Below are 15,341 nucleotides of genomic sequence, written 5' to 3'. Positions count from 1 at the left end.
ATGTACTTAATGCCACTGAACAGTTAAAAATGATTAAAACCGGGCTTCCCTGGTGGCGCAGTGGTTGAGAGTCCGCCTGCCAAAGCAGAGGACGTGGGTTCGTGCCCCGGTCTGGGAAGATCCCACATGCCGCGGAGCGGCTGGGCCCATAAGCCATGGCCGCTGAGCCTGTGCGTCCGGAGCCTATGCTCCGCAACGGGAGAGGCCACAACAGTGAGAGGCCCATGTACCACAAAAAAAAATAAAAATAAAAAATAAATAAAAATAAATAATTAATTAATTAATTTAAAAATGATTAAAACCATAAATTTTATGTTATATATATTTTACCACAATGACTAAAATTAATAAATAATAATGTCACCCCAATTTGGAAACCTTAAAAAAGAGTCCATTCTGTAATTGAAGTCAAAGTGGGAGCGGCTCAGCAATTAGCTTTTATTGAAAGCCAGCCATCTATTCTTTTTGCTCCTTGCTGACAGATGATGGAAGTCTTTCTGGCTTCCCAGAGTAATTACTGTTCCCTTGATAAACAGGGAAAAGAAGGGCTTTTCCCATGTTTTTCCATTGGTTAAGTATCCTAAACTGCCCCCACTGGAAGGGTTGCTAGGCATTTCAAATCCCCTTGAATCCTCCATGGGTAGATAAAGCTAAAACAGCCCTTAATGACATTTCTCTAGTTATCAGAGCAGCAGAAGTAGGGCCCAATGCTGACATTCCCTTTTCTAAAACCATTACACAGCTCACCCACCCTACCACCCAATTCTTGGTTAAAATTCTACAAACTTTCACCTCATCTCCATTTTGATCCTGTTTCCATTCTTGAGTTCCCCTGGGATACGGAGCTGTATTTCTCACTCTTTCCCAATGTATTTTTCCTTTTGGCCCATTTAGTTTCTCCAGTTTGACTTTCCCACTCTATAGCAGAACTTACTGCAAAACCTTCATTTTCTGAGTCAAGCTGGGCCCTTGAACCCCATAACACTCTTGCACTGTTCTTCACCCTAGCAACTCTCTTTTGATTATTTGAATATTCCAAGCGTTTCCTGCTTTGAGGCACTTGTGTATGTTGCTTATACTGCCTCATGTTTTAACCCAGTCTTTGCCCAGATGAACACCTACTCATCAGTCAGATCTTAGTTCAAATGTCACTTCAACAGAAAAGTTTCCCCTGACTCTCTTCTCATCCCATTTCTAAATTAGACTACTGTTAAAGTGTCTAAAAGGCTCTTTTCCTTTATAAACACATCACAATTTGCATACATGTACTTGTGTGATTCTTTTTATTATTATTTTACTATTATCTAGAAGATAAGCTTTACAGGGCATGGGACCATGTCTGTCTTGTTTGTAATTTTACAGCAATGGCCAGCACAAGGCCCAGCACAAACTTCGGTTCAATAAATGAACGAATAAGTGGATGAATGTAGGTTTCAGCCAATTTTGTTGGCATTCTACCACCACCTGAGGAGATGGGGACAGCCTTTCTGTCTCCTGAATATCCTGAGTGCCATAACTTGGGGCCCTAATACTGGCAGAACTGAACAGAGACCCAGAAAAAGGAGATCGTAAGAAAAGAAAAGGTGATTCTCACAAGCTATTGCTAAAAATGCCAACGGGCTGATGCATAAACACTCATCCAATAACTTTGCTCTCAACATCATTACTAAAGTAAAACGGTAGGACTGGCTCTTTCCATCCATGGTTCTCCCCACTCCTTCCACAATGTATCTGTCCTTTTCTGACTTTATCCTCGGATCTCTTATTGATGCTCATTTTAATCTGATTTCATTGGTTTCCAATATATGTTTTGTTAGGGGTGGGTGGTAGTATTGGTGGTAGATATATAGTTTGTCTGGACACCCCTCTACAGGGAGTACCTTGAAATCATTCCTTTCTTTCCACTTACCAGAGAAGGAACAGCAGAACTGAGATCTTATGAGTCCCATTTCATTTAAACCTTGGGCACATTCATCCAAAAAAAATTTTATGGTTGTTTTAAACTATTGTGTCCTGGCAAAGATACTTGTAATGAACCTTCATTCTGCTTATTTATATATTAATTTATCTTTGGTAAATATGTTGCCCCTAAAAAGCAGCAATCTCTATGTCTTTTGGATCAGTTATATAGCTATTCATCTGAGACAATGTAATGGGGCTTCACTTACATGAATAAGTTGTATTGATCACCAAGTTCCAAGTTTCCATCCTCTCCATCATTTGAACCAGGCAAACTGTAATTTGCTGCTGCATCATTTCCACCATAGAATTACAGAATATTGGATCTGGAAGGGACTGCAAATAGCCACTAGTACAATCCCCTTATTTTACAATTGAAGAGACTGAAGCCAATATGTCACACTTATTCTGAGCCAAGAAATACTAAGACCTTGCCATCACAGAAGATTACTTCCCATGGCTATTGTATTCATTACTTTTAAGATGTTCATCTTCCCCCTATAACTCAACAAATGTCCACTTATTTCCTTCAATTCTATCTTCTCTAATCTCTCCCCAACTATCCTTATCTCCCACTCTTTCCTGTCTTTGACCCATTTCAGCAAGCCAGAGTAGCACTACCTTCACACTTCTGCAAAGCTATATACACTTGCTCAGGAAAAGTGGGCTATGAACAAAGTCAGTCCCTTCCAGCACCAGGCCAGAGCTCCTAAGCTAGTTCTGTAGAAGTCCTGTAGCCAACCATGATCCTCCCCTATCTGACCATTTTGGTCTCTGCACAAGCACAGAATTTCAGTACCATTTTCCTACCGACACTGGATAGTCCTTTTTATGACAGACACTTTATAGACTATTGTAATAAAGTACCAATTCCTAAGCTGTCAAAAGCCTAGTACCAAATTTGCTTTAAAACAACTCTATGCACAGATGTGGAATGGGATCCAGCTTTATCAGAAAATATCTTTGCTGGGACACAAAGCCTAGAATGACTTGAGCCTGAGGGAGATTATGAGGCAGTTAGGACTTTATAGAGAATACTGGCTTGGTTTATCAACACAGCCTTAAAAGATACTTAGAAAATCATCACTCTCTTTTTTTTTCCCCTGAAACCCAAGACCCGCTTGTAAGACAATGAATTCATGATTGCACAAGTGATCACAGGCTAGCTTTCAGTTTTTGATTTTGTCATCACCAGAGAGGAGACCAACTCACCTCTTAACCATACATTTTATTGCCAAAAAAAAGAAGAATTGAGTCCTTCCTGCTGTTGACCCATCCAGTAATCTAACAGGCCATGAACATTCACTGACTCTAATATGTGATATGCTAGGTATTGTGTTAGGTTCTGGGGACATAACAGTCATCTAAGTCATACTTTGTCTCCTGGAGCTTACTCTGCTGGCAAACATGGCTATTAATTAAATAGAGATATCGGGTACCAATGTTCGTATGATAAGGACATCTATCCTGACCCAGGGAAAACAGACTTGATGGATCTAAGGATGCATGGCAACACTATTCACGTCTGGAAAGAGGATGATAAAGGAGGGGAAGAGGGGCAAGTTTGGAGGAGAATTTAAACTTTACCTGTTTCACAATGTTGCCTAGGCCTACCCTTGACTAAAGGATACCCCTTGGAACAGTCATCCTTCTCAAAATCTTATGTTGCTCTCCTGCTCACAAACTTCTATTGGCTCCCTGTTGCAATCAGGGTTAGATTTTAACTCCTTACTCCAACATAACAAAAAGCTCTTCACAATTTAGAGCAAATCTTTTTCTCTATTTTTATATTCTGTCATATATATCTGTACACTCTGCCCAATGAAGCATTGTACCATTTCCATTCCTCCATGTTTTTAAACATGTTGTTTGCTAGAATACTACTCTCTCCCAACTTCCTCCTGCCTAGCAAACTCTTTTTAATCCATTATAACTCAGTTCAAATGTAAACTCCTTTACAATAGCCAGGACATGGAAGCAAACTAAATGTCCATCGACGGATGAATGGATAAAGAAGATGTGGTACATATATACAATGGAATATCACTCAGCCATATAAAGGAACGAAACTGGGTCATTTGTAGAGATGTGGATGGACCTAGAGTCTGTCATACAGAGTGAAGTACATCAGAAAGAGAAAAACAAATATTGTATATTAACGCATATATGTGGAATCTAGAAAAATGGTACAGATGAACCTATTTTTCTGGCAGGAATAGACATGCAGACATAGAGAACGGATGTGTGGATATGGTGGGGGGAAAGGGGGGTGAGATGAATTGGGAGATTGGGATTGACATATATACACTACCGTGTGTAAAACAGATAGCTGGTGGGAACCTGCTGTAGAGCACAGGAGCTCAGCTCCGCGCTCTGTGGTGACCTAGATGGGCGGGATAGGGGGATGGGAGGGAGGTCCAAGAGGGAGGGGATATATGTATACATATAGCTGATTCACTTCGTCATACAGCAAAAACTAACAAAACATTGTAAAGCAAATATACCCCAATTTAAAAAAAATGTAAACTCCTGATTAAAGCCCTTATTGGCTATCCCAGTCTCCCTCCCCCATTGCATACCATCCCACTTAATGAACTCTGTCCCCCCTTTTTTAGAAATAATAAGCTATAAGCTTAATAATAAGGCATCTTTTGAGTACTTATGTATCCAATAATATATCGGACATTTTCACATAGGTTTTATAAGAGCATATATAAAATATCCTGTGAGGTGGGTACTATTATTATTGCCATTAACAGATGAGGAAAACAATTTTTTTTTTTTTGTGGTATGCGGGCCTCTCACTGTTGTGGGCTTTCCCGTTGTGCAGCACATGCTCCGGTTGCGCAGACTCAGCGGCCATGGCTCACGAGCCCCCCACTCCACGGCATGTGGGATTTTCCCGGAACGGGGCACGAACCCCCGTCCCCCACATCGGCAGGCGGACTCTCAACCACTGCACCACCAGAGAAGCCCTACAGTGGTAATCATTTGGCAATATATGTCTATCAAATCAACACATTGTACATCTTATACTTACATAATGTTAGATGTCAATTATATCTCAGTAAAGCTGGAATGAATAGCAAGAGGATAATTAAGAATATCTTGGGCTTCCCTGGTGGCACAGTGGTTGAGAGTCCGCCTGCCGATGCAGGGGACACGGGTTAGTGCCCCGGTCCGGGAAGATCCCACATACCGTGCAGCAGCTGGGCCCGTGAGCCATGGCCACTGAGCCTGCGCGTCCGGAGCCTGTGCTCCACAACGGGAGAGGCCACAACAGTGAGAGGCCCGCGTACTGCAAAAAAAAAAAAAAAATCTTTATGCCAATAAATTTGAAAATCTAGGTAAAATAGAAAAATACCTAGAAAACTATAAATTACCTAACAGACTCAATAAGAAATATTCCTGGATATTCCTATAATCCCACTTAAAGAATCAAAATTAGTAATTTAAAACTTTTCCATATGAGAAAAAAAAGCAAATCTGGTACAATTTTATGAGAAAGTGTTACCAAATTCAGCAATATATGAGAAAGATAATAATACATCATGACCAAACTGCATTCATTTCTACAGATTTACAATGCCACATCTGTCCTCCTGCCAAATTTTCTTATATACATAGATATATTTCAGGGCACTAGTGTGTTCCTTTTGTCATTTGTCTATCTCTGTGCCAATACATCCATTTTTAAATTATTGCAGCTTTAAAATACATCTGAAATCTTATAGCACCTGTTTCCCCATCATAGTCTTCTTTTTCAGTTTGCCTTATTTCTTGGATTTTACTCTTCCAAATGAATTTTGGAATCCATTTTTTTAGTTCCAAGAAAAATATATTGGATTTCTATTAGAACTGCATCTAACTTATAGATTAATTTGGTGGAGAACTGGCATTTTTATAATGAGTATAGCAGGTCTTTCCAGTTATGTCCTCAATAATTTCTGGACAAAGATCTTGAATTTATTTAATTTTTAGATTTATTCATAGGTACTTTAAAAGTTCATTGCTATTTTGAATGAGATCTTTTTGTCTAATTACATTTTCTAGTTGGTTATTAGTACTGCATAAGGGCAATATTGATATTGATTTTCATTGATCTCTGATGTCCTCCAAGTTTATCTGAAATTAAAAGCATAATTAAGATATACACATATAAGGAGAAGGGCAAACTGAGCATTCATTCTGAATGGTTCTATGTTTTATGATTTGACTGATCATGTATTTGTTTGGTGCCTGTTTGTGTGTTTAAATACTATTTTTTTAGAAACACTGTACTATCTAATACTTCTTTATGGTATACCCAAACCGACCACGTACTGAAAATGATCTTGATCAAAAAAGGACCACTGGACTACCAAGCCATAAGATGTGAGAGCGCCAATAGTCATCAAGTATCATACAGTCATGTATTCATTCAGCAAACATTTAAGCAACTACTATAGGTACTGAACACATAGTGTGTGACTGGCACTGTGCTAGAGGTAACCAAGAAAACCAAGGTCTCTGTCCTTTTATATAGCTTATCATCTAGTGGGAGAATCAATCAACAAACTTCTTGTGATGGTTATTTTTATGTGTCAACTTGGAAATGCTATAGTAGTTAGTTAGTAATTAATCCAGGTGTTGCTTTGAAGGTATTTTGTAGATGTGCTTAACATCTACAATCAGCTGACTTTAAGGTAACTAACCCCTGACAATGTGGGTGGGTCTCATCTAATCAGTTAGGACCTTAAGAGCAAAACCGAGGTTCCTGGAGAAGAAGAAATTCCACCTCAGAACTATAGCATCAGCTCCTGCCTGGATTCCAGCCTATTGGCTTGCCCTAAAGATTTCAAGCTTGCCAGCCATCCACAGTCATGTGAGCCAATTCCTTAAAACAAATTTCTCTAAATAGATATATGCATACATATATATGTGTGTATGTGTACATACATCTATACATATATGTATATATATATATATATATACATAATAGGAGATACACAAACGCTTATTGATTCTTTCTCTTGAATCTGGAGTCTTGACTGATACGTCAGTAAAAACACAAATAAATGTATAATTGTAAATTGCAATACATGCTATGAAGGGAAAAATTGGCAGGGATGGTGTGGAGTGGGGGATGAAGGAGAATCTACTTCTGTGGTCAAGGAAAGTCTGATGAATTACCTTCTAGGCTGAGACCTGAAGCATAAGAAGCAGCCAACCAGATGAAGAGCCTTCAGAAAATCTGGATCAAATTATACTCCCACAAGGAGTATATGAGAGTACCTAACACCTTTGCCAATACTATAATTTTATTGTTAACTCTATGCCAATTTGCTAGGCAAAAACTCATATCATGTTATTTTTTCAACTTATTTTTCTGTAATTATTTGTGAGGCTGATTTTTTTTTCATATTATATGTCATTTGAGTGCTCTCTTTCCTTCTACAGTTTTGACCAGGATGGTTTAACAATAGCTCCAAGAACAGTGTCTTGTATGTAAACAGCATCATAGATTAGCAGAGGTGGGAGAAACCTGAGAGATCTCCAGTTCAACCTATGTCCAATGCAAGAATTCCTCTGATAGCATTCATAACAAGTTTTAGCTTCTGCTTGGATAAGTTCAATGAAAGGACTAACTGGAGAACCACAGATTATCCTGGAAAGAATTGACTTTACATATCGTTATTAGATCTGTTCATAAATTTATTCATTTATGTCAACAAATATTTCTTGAGTTTTATAATAAGAAATAGCCCAGTCTCTTCATTTTAAGGATGAATAACAGAGGCTGACAGAATCTAAATGACGTTCTCTAGTTACTCAGGGGTGAAAGAACAAACTGGGGACAAGAATCAGGTTGCTGTAATCCAAGTTCACCATACTTTCCACTCTAAGGTGATAATTTCCCCCAGAATATTCAGGGAAAAGAACAATACACCTCCACATTAGAGTAGACCTAAAAGCACTTTCTTGTCGCTCTATAGCGAAGGTCCTTATAAATTCCAGTGGCATGTTTTTAAGGTTCCCACAAGAGGTAAAATAAGAAAATGTAATAGTCTTATGTTACATACTAGGAGGCATCTATCAGCAGAGTTAACCAAGGTATTTAGTTTTAGAAGCATTTTTGTTTTCTGGATTCTAGTCCTTTAGTCATAAACATGACAAATAACATTTAAGAATTTGATAATAAAAGTCATGGGAAAAAATAATAATGTGCTTTCATCTGTGTTTACAAATGTGCCTCTTAACAATTTGATCTCCTAACATCTAACACGTCTATTGAAATAGTTAAGCACTTGCTCCTAGCTTAGAGCACTGGCTTTCATATGATTATTTCGCTTTTAATAATCAGGCAAGAGAAATTAAGAACTCAGGGAAAGAGCCTAAATTTGCATAAGGACAACACCCACCAATCCTCCACAATGTGTTCAGTTATTCTAGTCAATGTTTGAGGTGCATGGACAGTGAACGGTGCTGCTTTTAGCACTATAGGGTGACGGCTTAGCTTTAGAACCAAAAGCAAAAATAGATAAATACTTGCCTGGTAGGAAACAAAATGAGATAGAGACGACCATATTATTTCAGTCATCCTGATAAGCTGCCTACATCTGAGAAGCAGGTGGTCAGGGTGCTGATGGAAACTATGTGATATAACTTTATGATCTATTCCATCCCATTGTATAGTCACAAGTACAGAATAGTGTTGAATCACTCAAAATCATTCCATGGGTAAAACCCAAACTTTTGGTTGTGCTGCATTGACCTTAAAAATGGATCTGAAATGCTATCAGTAATTATTATGCTATAAAATGTTAATGAATTGACACTGAGCCCTATTAGACATTTGGATTTATTTTATTCATACTAAGCGTTATTGAATTCCAAGCCAAGTTCTTTTGGTATTCTAGCTTATTAAATGCCATCTTTTCAAACAATACTATTTCAAACGCAGAACAGACGGCTTCCTGCTGCTATAAGTAAAATTATCAGAATACATACTTTAATAGCCAACTGCAGCCCAACTGATTGAGGTATGATGGATGTTTAATAGTTTAAGTACTCAGTGTTACACTGTGTTCTTGACATCAAGAGTCTTCACCATCAATTAGGATCACCTTTGATTAGTGCTCAGCAGAATCCAGAAAAAATGGAAGCAGACTCCTGGCCTGACATCATGCCACACTGTGGGGCTCTTAGTTGAAGTTATTTAAGCCAGTATGAAGTACATTTAAAGAAGAGGATGAATTCACAATCAAACTGTCCCTTGAGTGCCCTGAATCAGTCAATATGTACTTGAATCTGCCTGAAATTGCTACACCTCTGAGTAATTATATTGGCATAATAAGGTATTTCATTAGGTGGTCTAGTTGCATCATTATTGTTATCATCTGGGCCTTTGGTATTCCTCTTTTCCCCAGTTCAACAGCTATTCTTTATCATACACTTATACTTTAGAACTGTGAATGAAGTTCCATTAAATACATTCATTATATTACTCATTCATTTGTCAAACATTTAACTGAATGTATACATGTTCCAGGGAGTCCTTTATGCATTGCAGAAATGGAGATGAAGAGAATATTTATCCTTCCTTCAAGGATAAAAACAGTCATCTAAACAGTTATCCTATGTTAACATGTTAAGTGCTGGGATAAAGGTAAGCGCCAGGTACTACAGCAATTCAGTAGAGGGAAATCTACGAGATTTAGCTGGAAGAGGCAGTCATGCAAGGCTTCTTGGTGGTGCCTTCACTGCACTTCAAATACTGTTAGGAATTGTTCAGTTGAAATAGGTAAAGACACTATAGACAGAGAGAATAAAAAGACTAAAGGTCAAAAACCATATAAAGTACGCAGGCTCATACAACTGTGGTGTGACACGTCCTGCAGAGGAACTCAGGACATAAATGACACTGCAAATTATGCTAGGGACTCTCAAATTGTATACTCTCTGCAGGTGAAGGGGTGTTACTGAATGATATCAAGCAAGAGAATTACATGGTAAGAAGTGTATTTATTTATGTATTTGTGTATGTACATATTTATTTACTTATAAGTTTTTCTAGTTTATTGAGGTATAATTGACAAATAAAAATTGTATATATTTAAGATGTACAGCTTGGTGACTTGATATACATATGCATTGTGAAATAATCACCACAATTATGCTAATTAGCATATCCATAACCTCTAATAGTTACCATATATTTTGAAGGTAAAAGCAGCTAGACTAGGTGATTGACTAAACCTAGGAGTGGGATAAATGGAGAAAAGAAAGACTCTTATGAATGTTGATGCCATTAATTTAAATAGGGAATACTGGAGAAAGCAGAACATGGGGCCTTGGGATGTAGGGGAAAGTGAGAAAAGATAGGCTCTTACTTAAGGAGCTATCTGCTCTCTCAGGCAGGGCCAATGCCATTTAATTCAGCTTTCTTCTGGTACGATAATCCATTCTAAACCAAGGGAATTGATACTGGACCAGCAGAACTTTGAAATTTGATACTCAAAGGCTAGCATCCTTCTGAGGACTGTTGTTTTTTTTTTTTTTTTTTTTTTTGCGGTACGCAGGCCTCTCACTGCTGTGGCCTCTCCCGTTGCAGAGCACAGGCTCCGGACACGCAGGCTCAGCGGCCATGGCTCACGGGCCCAGCCACTCCGCGGCATGTGGGATCCTCCCGGACCAGGGCACGAACCCGTGTCCCCTGCATCGGCAGGCGGACCCCCAACCACTGCGCCACCAGGGAAGCCCCTGAGGACTGTTTTGACAAATACACCCTGGGGTTCAAACAGAAGCTAAAGCTAAAGCTAAAGAAGCCAGAATTTTATCAAAGGCTAAATTCAGTTGGCGAAAAGACAAAAATAAAAGTTTGCTCACTTTGTGGAAAGCAGGAACTCTGTCAAACATTGCTGTACCATTTGGTAAATTATTCATCCAACAAGTCCTTGCTCCTTGAATCTGGATAGTCTATCACAGGTTTGGCTTCCACCTTCAGCAATACAGGTAATAAGAGCAAAAATTATTTATTTTAACACATCAACAACGTATCAATAATATTACTTAAGTAATAGAGATAAAAGAAAACTGAGGAATAAAATCAGAGAACCTAGTAGAAAGGAATGAACTCAGACCACAGATAAAGGATTGTCTGATTTTTTTAACATCTTTATTGGAGTATAATTTCTTTACAATGTTGTGTTAGTTTCTGCTGTATCACAAAGTGAATCAGCTATACATATACATATATCCTCATACCCCCTCCCTCTTGCGTCTCCCTCCCACACTCCCTATCCCACCCCTCTAGGTGGTCACAAAGCACCGAGCTGATCTCCCTGTACTATGCAGCTGCTTCCCACTAGCTAGCTATTTTACATTTGGTAGTGTACATATGTCTATGCCACTCTCTCAATTCATCCCAGCTTACCCTTCCCCCTCCCCATGTCCTCAAGCCCATTCTCTATATCTGTCTTTATTCCTGTCCTGCCCCTAGGTTCATCAGAACCTTTTTTTTTTAGATTCCATATATATGTGTTAGCATACAGTATTTGTTTTTCTCTTTCTGACTTACTTCACTCTGTATGACAGAGTCTAGGTCCATCCACCTCTCTGCAAATAAGCAACTGACAAAGGATTAATCTCCAAACTATACAGGCAGCTCATGCAGCTCAATATTAAAAAAAAACAACAAATAACCCAATCCAAAAATGGGCAGAAGACCTAGACATTTCTCCAAAGAAGATATACAGATTGCCAACAAACACATGAAAAGGAGTGTCTGATTTTTGAATCTACAAGGCTGAGGGCCAGGTCTTGCCAGCAGAGAAATGTTTATCTGATATGTAGCCAGTCCCAAGAAAAAAATCATGTCTTCTACTTCTTAGTGAAATGTAGCTTTGACATACAGACTAATGCTAGAGAAAATCCAGCATTCAATTTGATGCAATCAGTATCACAGGTTATAGGGACAAATACCTCCTCTAACAGTCAGCAGGACATCGCCACGTGCTATAATTTCAAACACAACTGTCTGAAAAGTTTAATGGCCTGAAACCATAGTAGCCTCCATTTAGGCAGGCTTGGCTTTTGGAATGATACCACCACTCTCCTTGTCCCATTTTTATAATTCTGAGTCATGCCTCACTCTATTCATCAGTAAGTTAGTTAGTTACCAAGTCCTATACTTTATACTTTCTCTCACAAATCACAAAGGTGAAACGTCTCACGTTCCATTGTATGGTAGGCAGAATAATGTCTCACCAAAATGTTCACATCCTAATCCCTGATATCTGTTGCATGGCAAAGGGGAATTTGCAGATATAATTAAATTAAAATGCAGAGGGAATTCCCTGTCAGCCCAGTGGTTAGGACTTCATACTTCCACTGCAGGGGGCACTGGTTCAATCCCTAGTCGGGGAAGATCCCTCATGCTGCATAGGTGCGAGCAAAAAACAAAAGTATGCACACACACACACACACACACACACACAGCTGAATTACTTTGCTGTACACCTGAAACATTGTAAATCGACTATACTTCAATTGTTTTTTTTTTTAAAAAAACCAAGTTGAAAGGGTTAGTGAAGGCAGTTTGGGACAGGTTGTGGTACATCTAGCTTGATATACAGGTTTGGAGAGACACCTACAGACACAGCATTTAGGATTCAAATGCAGGACAGGGGATGAAACCATTCCCAGAGAAAGTACACAGTGAGAAGAAGTTTGAAAAACGCAGAGTTTGTAAATATCTAGAAAGGGGTTAGAGGAAGAGGAATCAGAAGAAGAGACAGAAACTGAGCTGTCAGAGTACAGGAAAACCTGGAAAGAAAAGTAGATCCACAGCCAAGAAGAGAGAGTTCCAAGAAGAAAGAGGGGTGACCCTTCTTGGTCATACCTTGTCATGAAATAGATGTTTGGTCAGATCCTACATGCCTGAATCCTGCCACAGTATATTCACTAAGGACATATACACATCAAAGTGGAAACATCAGTGAAATGTACATTCTTAATATTAATTAGGCCAAAAAATTAACCTAGTCTATTTCCCATCTTCATCTATGCTCAATTACCTAACGTAGCCCACTAAAGAAAGCAGTTATAAAATGTTTATCAGAGAAAAGTTGCAAACACTGTAAATAACAGAAAATGCTTAACACCCTCTGTATATCACCTCTATATATCATTTCTCTATAAAATTGATCACTATAGGGTCCAACTGATTTCCAGTCTTTTCTTTCCACAGGTAAATTAAACTTCTGACAAAGCACATCTCTACTCCCTTGCTCCCACAGTGTGAGAAAAGTGTCCTATTTAAGTACAAAGCACCTCCCTCATCTTTTTAAATTTTCTTATTCTGCTCAGGCCCCGGAGGAAGAATACCTGGTTAGAAACTGTGCCATTTATCTCCTTGGCAACTGCAGCAACAGCTGCAGAGCAGCACCTAGAATACTTTTCATGAAAACTGATGGAACTCCCTCATCACTTTCTGGGCTGTGGGAAAACCGGCACTCTTATAATACATTGCTTTTAAAAAAAATGTTATTGGGGTATAGTTGATTTACAATGTCGTGTTAGTTTCAGGTGTACAACAAAGTGAATCAGTTATACATATACATATACCCACGCTTTTTTAGATTCTTTTCCCATATAGGTCATTCCAGAGTATTGAGTAGAGTTCCCTGTGCTGTACAGTAGGTCCTTGTTAGTTGTCTATTTTATATAATGGTAGTGTGTATATGTCAATCCAATCTCCCAATTTATTCCTCCCCCTTTCCCCCCCTGGTAAGCATAAGATTGTTTCCTACATATGTATAATACATTACTTTTGGGAATGCAAAATGATTCAATGCCGATAGAGGGGAATTTAGCAGCAGTTACCAAAATTACAAAGGTTTTGCTTGTTGATTCAGGATTCTTATTTCAGGGAATTTATCTTGTTGGTATGCCTACCCAAACAAGAAATGCCATATGTATAAGGTTATTCTTTGAAGCATTATTCATCATAACCAAATACTGAGAACAATTAGTATTCATCACTAGGTGTGGTACAACCACACGATCGAATATTATACAGGTTAAAAAGTGAGGAAGAGCTTTCCTGGTGGCGCAGTGGTTGAGAGTCCGCCTACCGATGCAGGGGAGGCGGGTTCGTGCCCTGCTCCGGGAACATCACACATGCCGTGGAGCAGCTGGGCCCGTGAGCCATGGCCGCTGAGCCTACGTGTCCAGAGCCTGTGCTCCGCAACGGGAGAGGCCACAACAGTGAGAAGCCCGTGTACCGCAAAAAAAAAAAAAAAAAAAAGTGAGTAAGATTTCTCTGTATTGATACCGTTTTAAGCCGTACAGATGCTACCTTTTGTGTAAGAAGTGGTGGAAATTAGAATACATATTTGTATTTGAGTGTATTTGCATAAAGGAACACTAAACACATTCATAAAACAGATGTATCTATCTAGAGGGTCTGCAGGGTGCAGTAGGAAAGGAATACATAGACACAGGCTGATAGTGAGACTTCTTAATGTTGCCTTTCTGTATAATTTTGCTCTATGGAACATATTAATGAACAACCCATTTAGAAGGACATAATTTAAATGAAAAATTGCACTATTAGAGTATAGTACATGATGGTAAACTTCCAAATTTATTTAATGCAGCTCACATAGCCTTAATACCAGCACATCATAAAGGTAGCCTAAAAAATGCAGGACTTATATGGAAAATACATATATAATATTCATGTAAAACATATACAAGTATATTAATTTATGCACATATATCAGTATATGCACACACATATATATGTATATATACACATGTGCGTGTGTATATATGTGCACATACGCATATGTATATATATTGTATATATACATGTCTATGTATATATATAAATATTAGTATCATAGTGAAAGTAAACCATTGGAGTTACTTGCACTTCAATCAAGAAAGGGGCAAGAATGTGCATTGTCATCACTGTTATTTAATATTTTTAACATTATGTTTAAAGTATTAGCCAATGTGGCAAAAAGGAAAAAGAAATTACATGTATAACAATTTAGGAGAAAGCAAAAGTATCACTATCTGCGGTTAATATATTGTATAACTGAAAACCCCGTAAGACTTTACTGTAAACTATAAACAATAAGAGAATCTTTTTCTTTTTTTTGCAGTATGCGGGCCTCTCACTGTTGTGGCCTCTCCCGTTGCAGAGCAGACTCCGGACACGCAGGCTCAGCGGCCATGGCTCACGGGCCTAGCCGTTCCGTGGCATGTGGGATCTTCCCGGACAGGGGCACGAACCCGTGTCCCCTGTGTTGGCAGGCGGACTCTCAACCACTGCGCCACCAGGGAAGCCCGAGAATCATTTTTTTAAAATGCAGAACTATCTGACTTTTTAA

Source organism: Mesoplodon bidens (assembly GCF_964165515.1).
Source record: "Mesoplodon bidens genome assembly, chromosome: X".
In the NCBI taxonomy this organism is placed as follows: Eukaryota; Metazoa; Chordata; class Mammalia; order Artiodactyla; family Ziphiidae; genus Mesoplodon; species Mesoplodon bidens.
The sequence above is the reverse complement of the archived record's forward strand: the minus strand, read 5'-3'. Positions refer to the sequence as shown.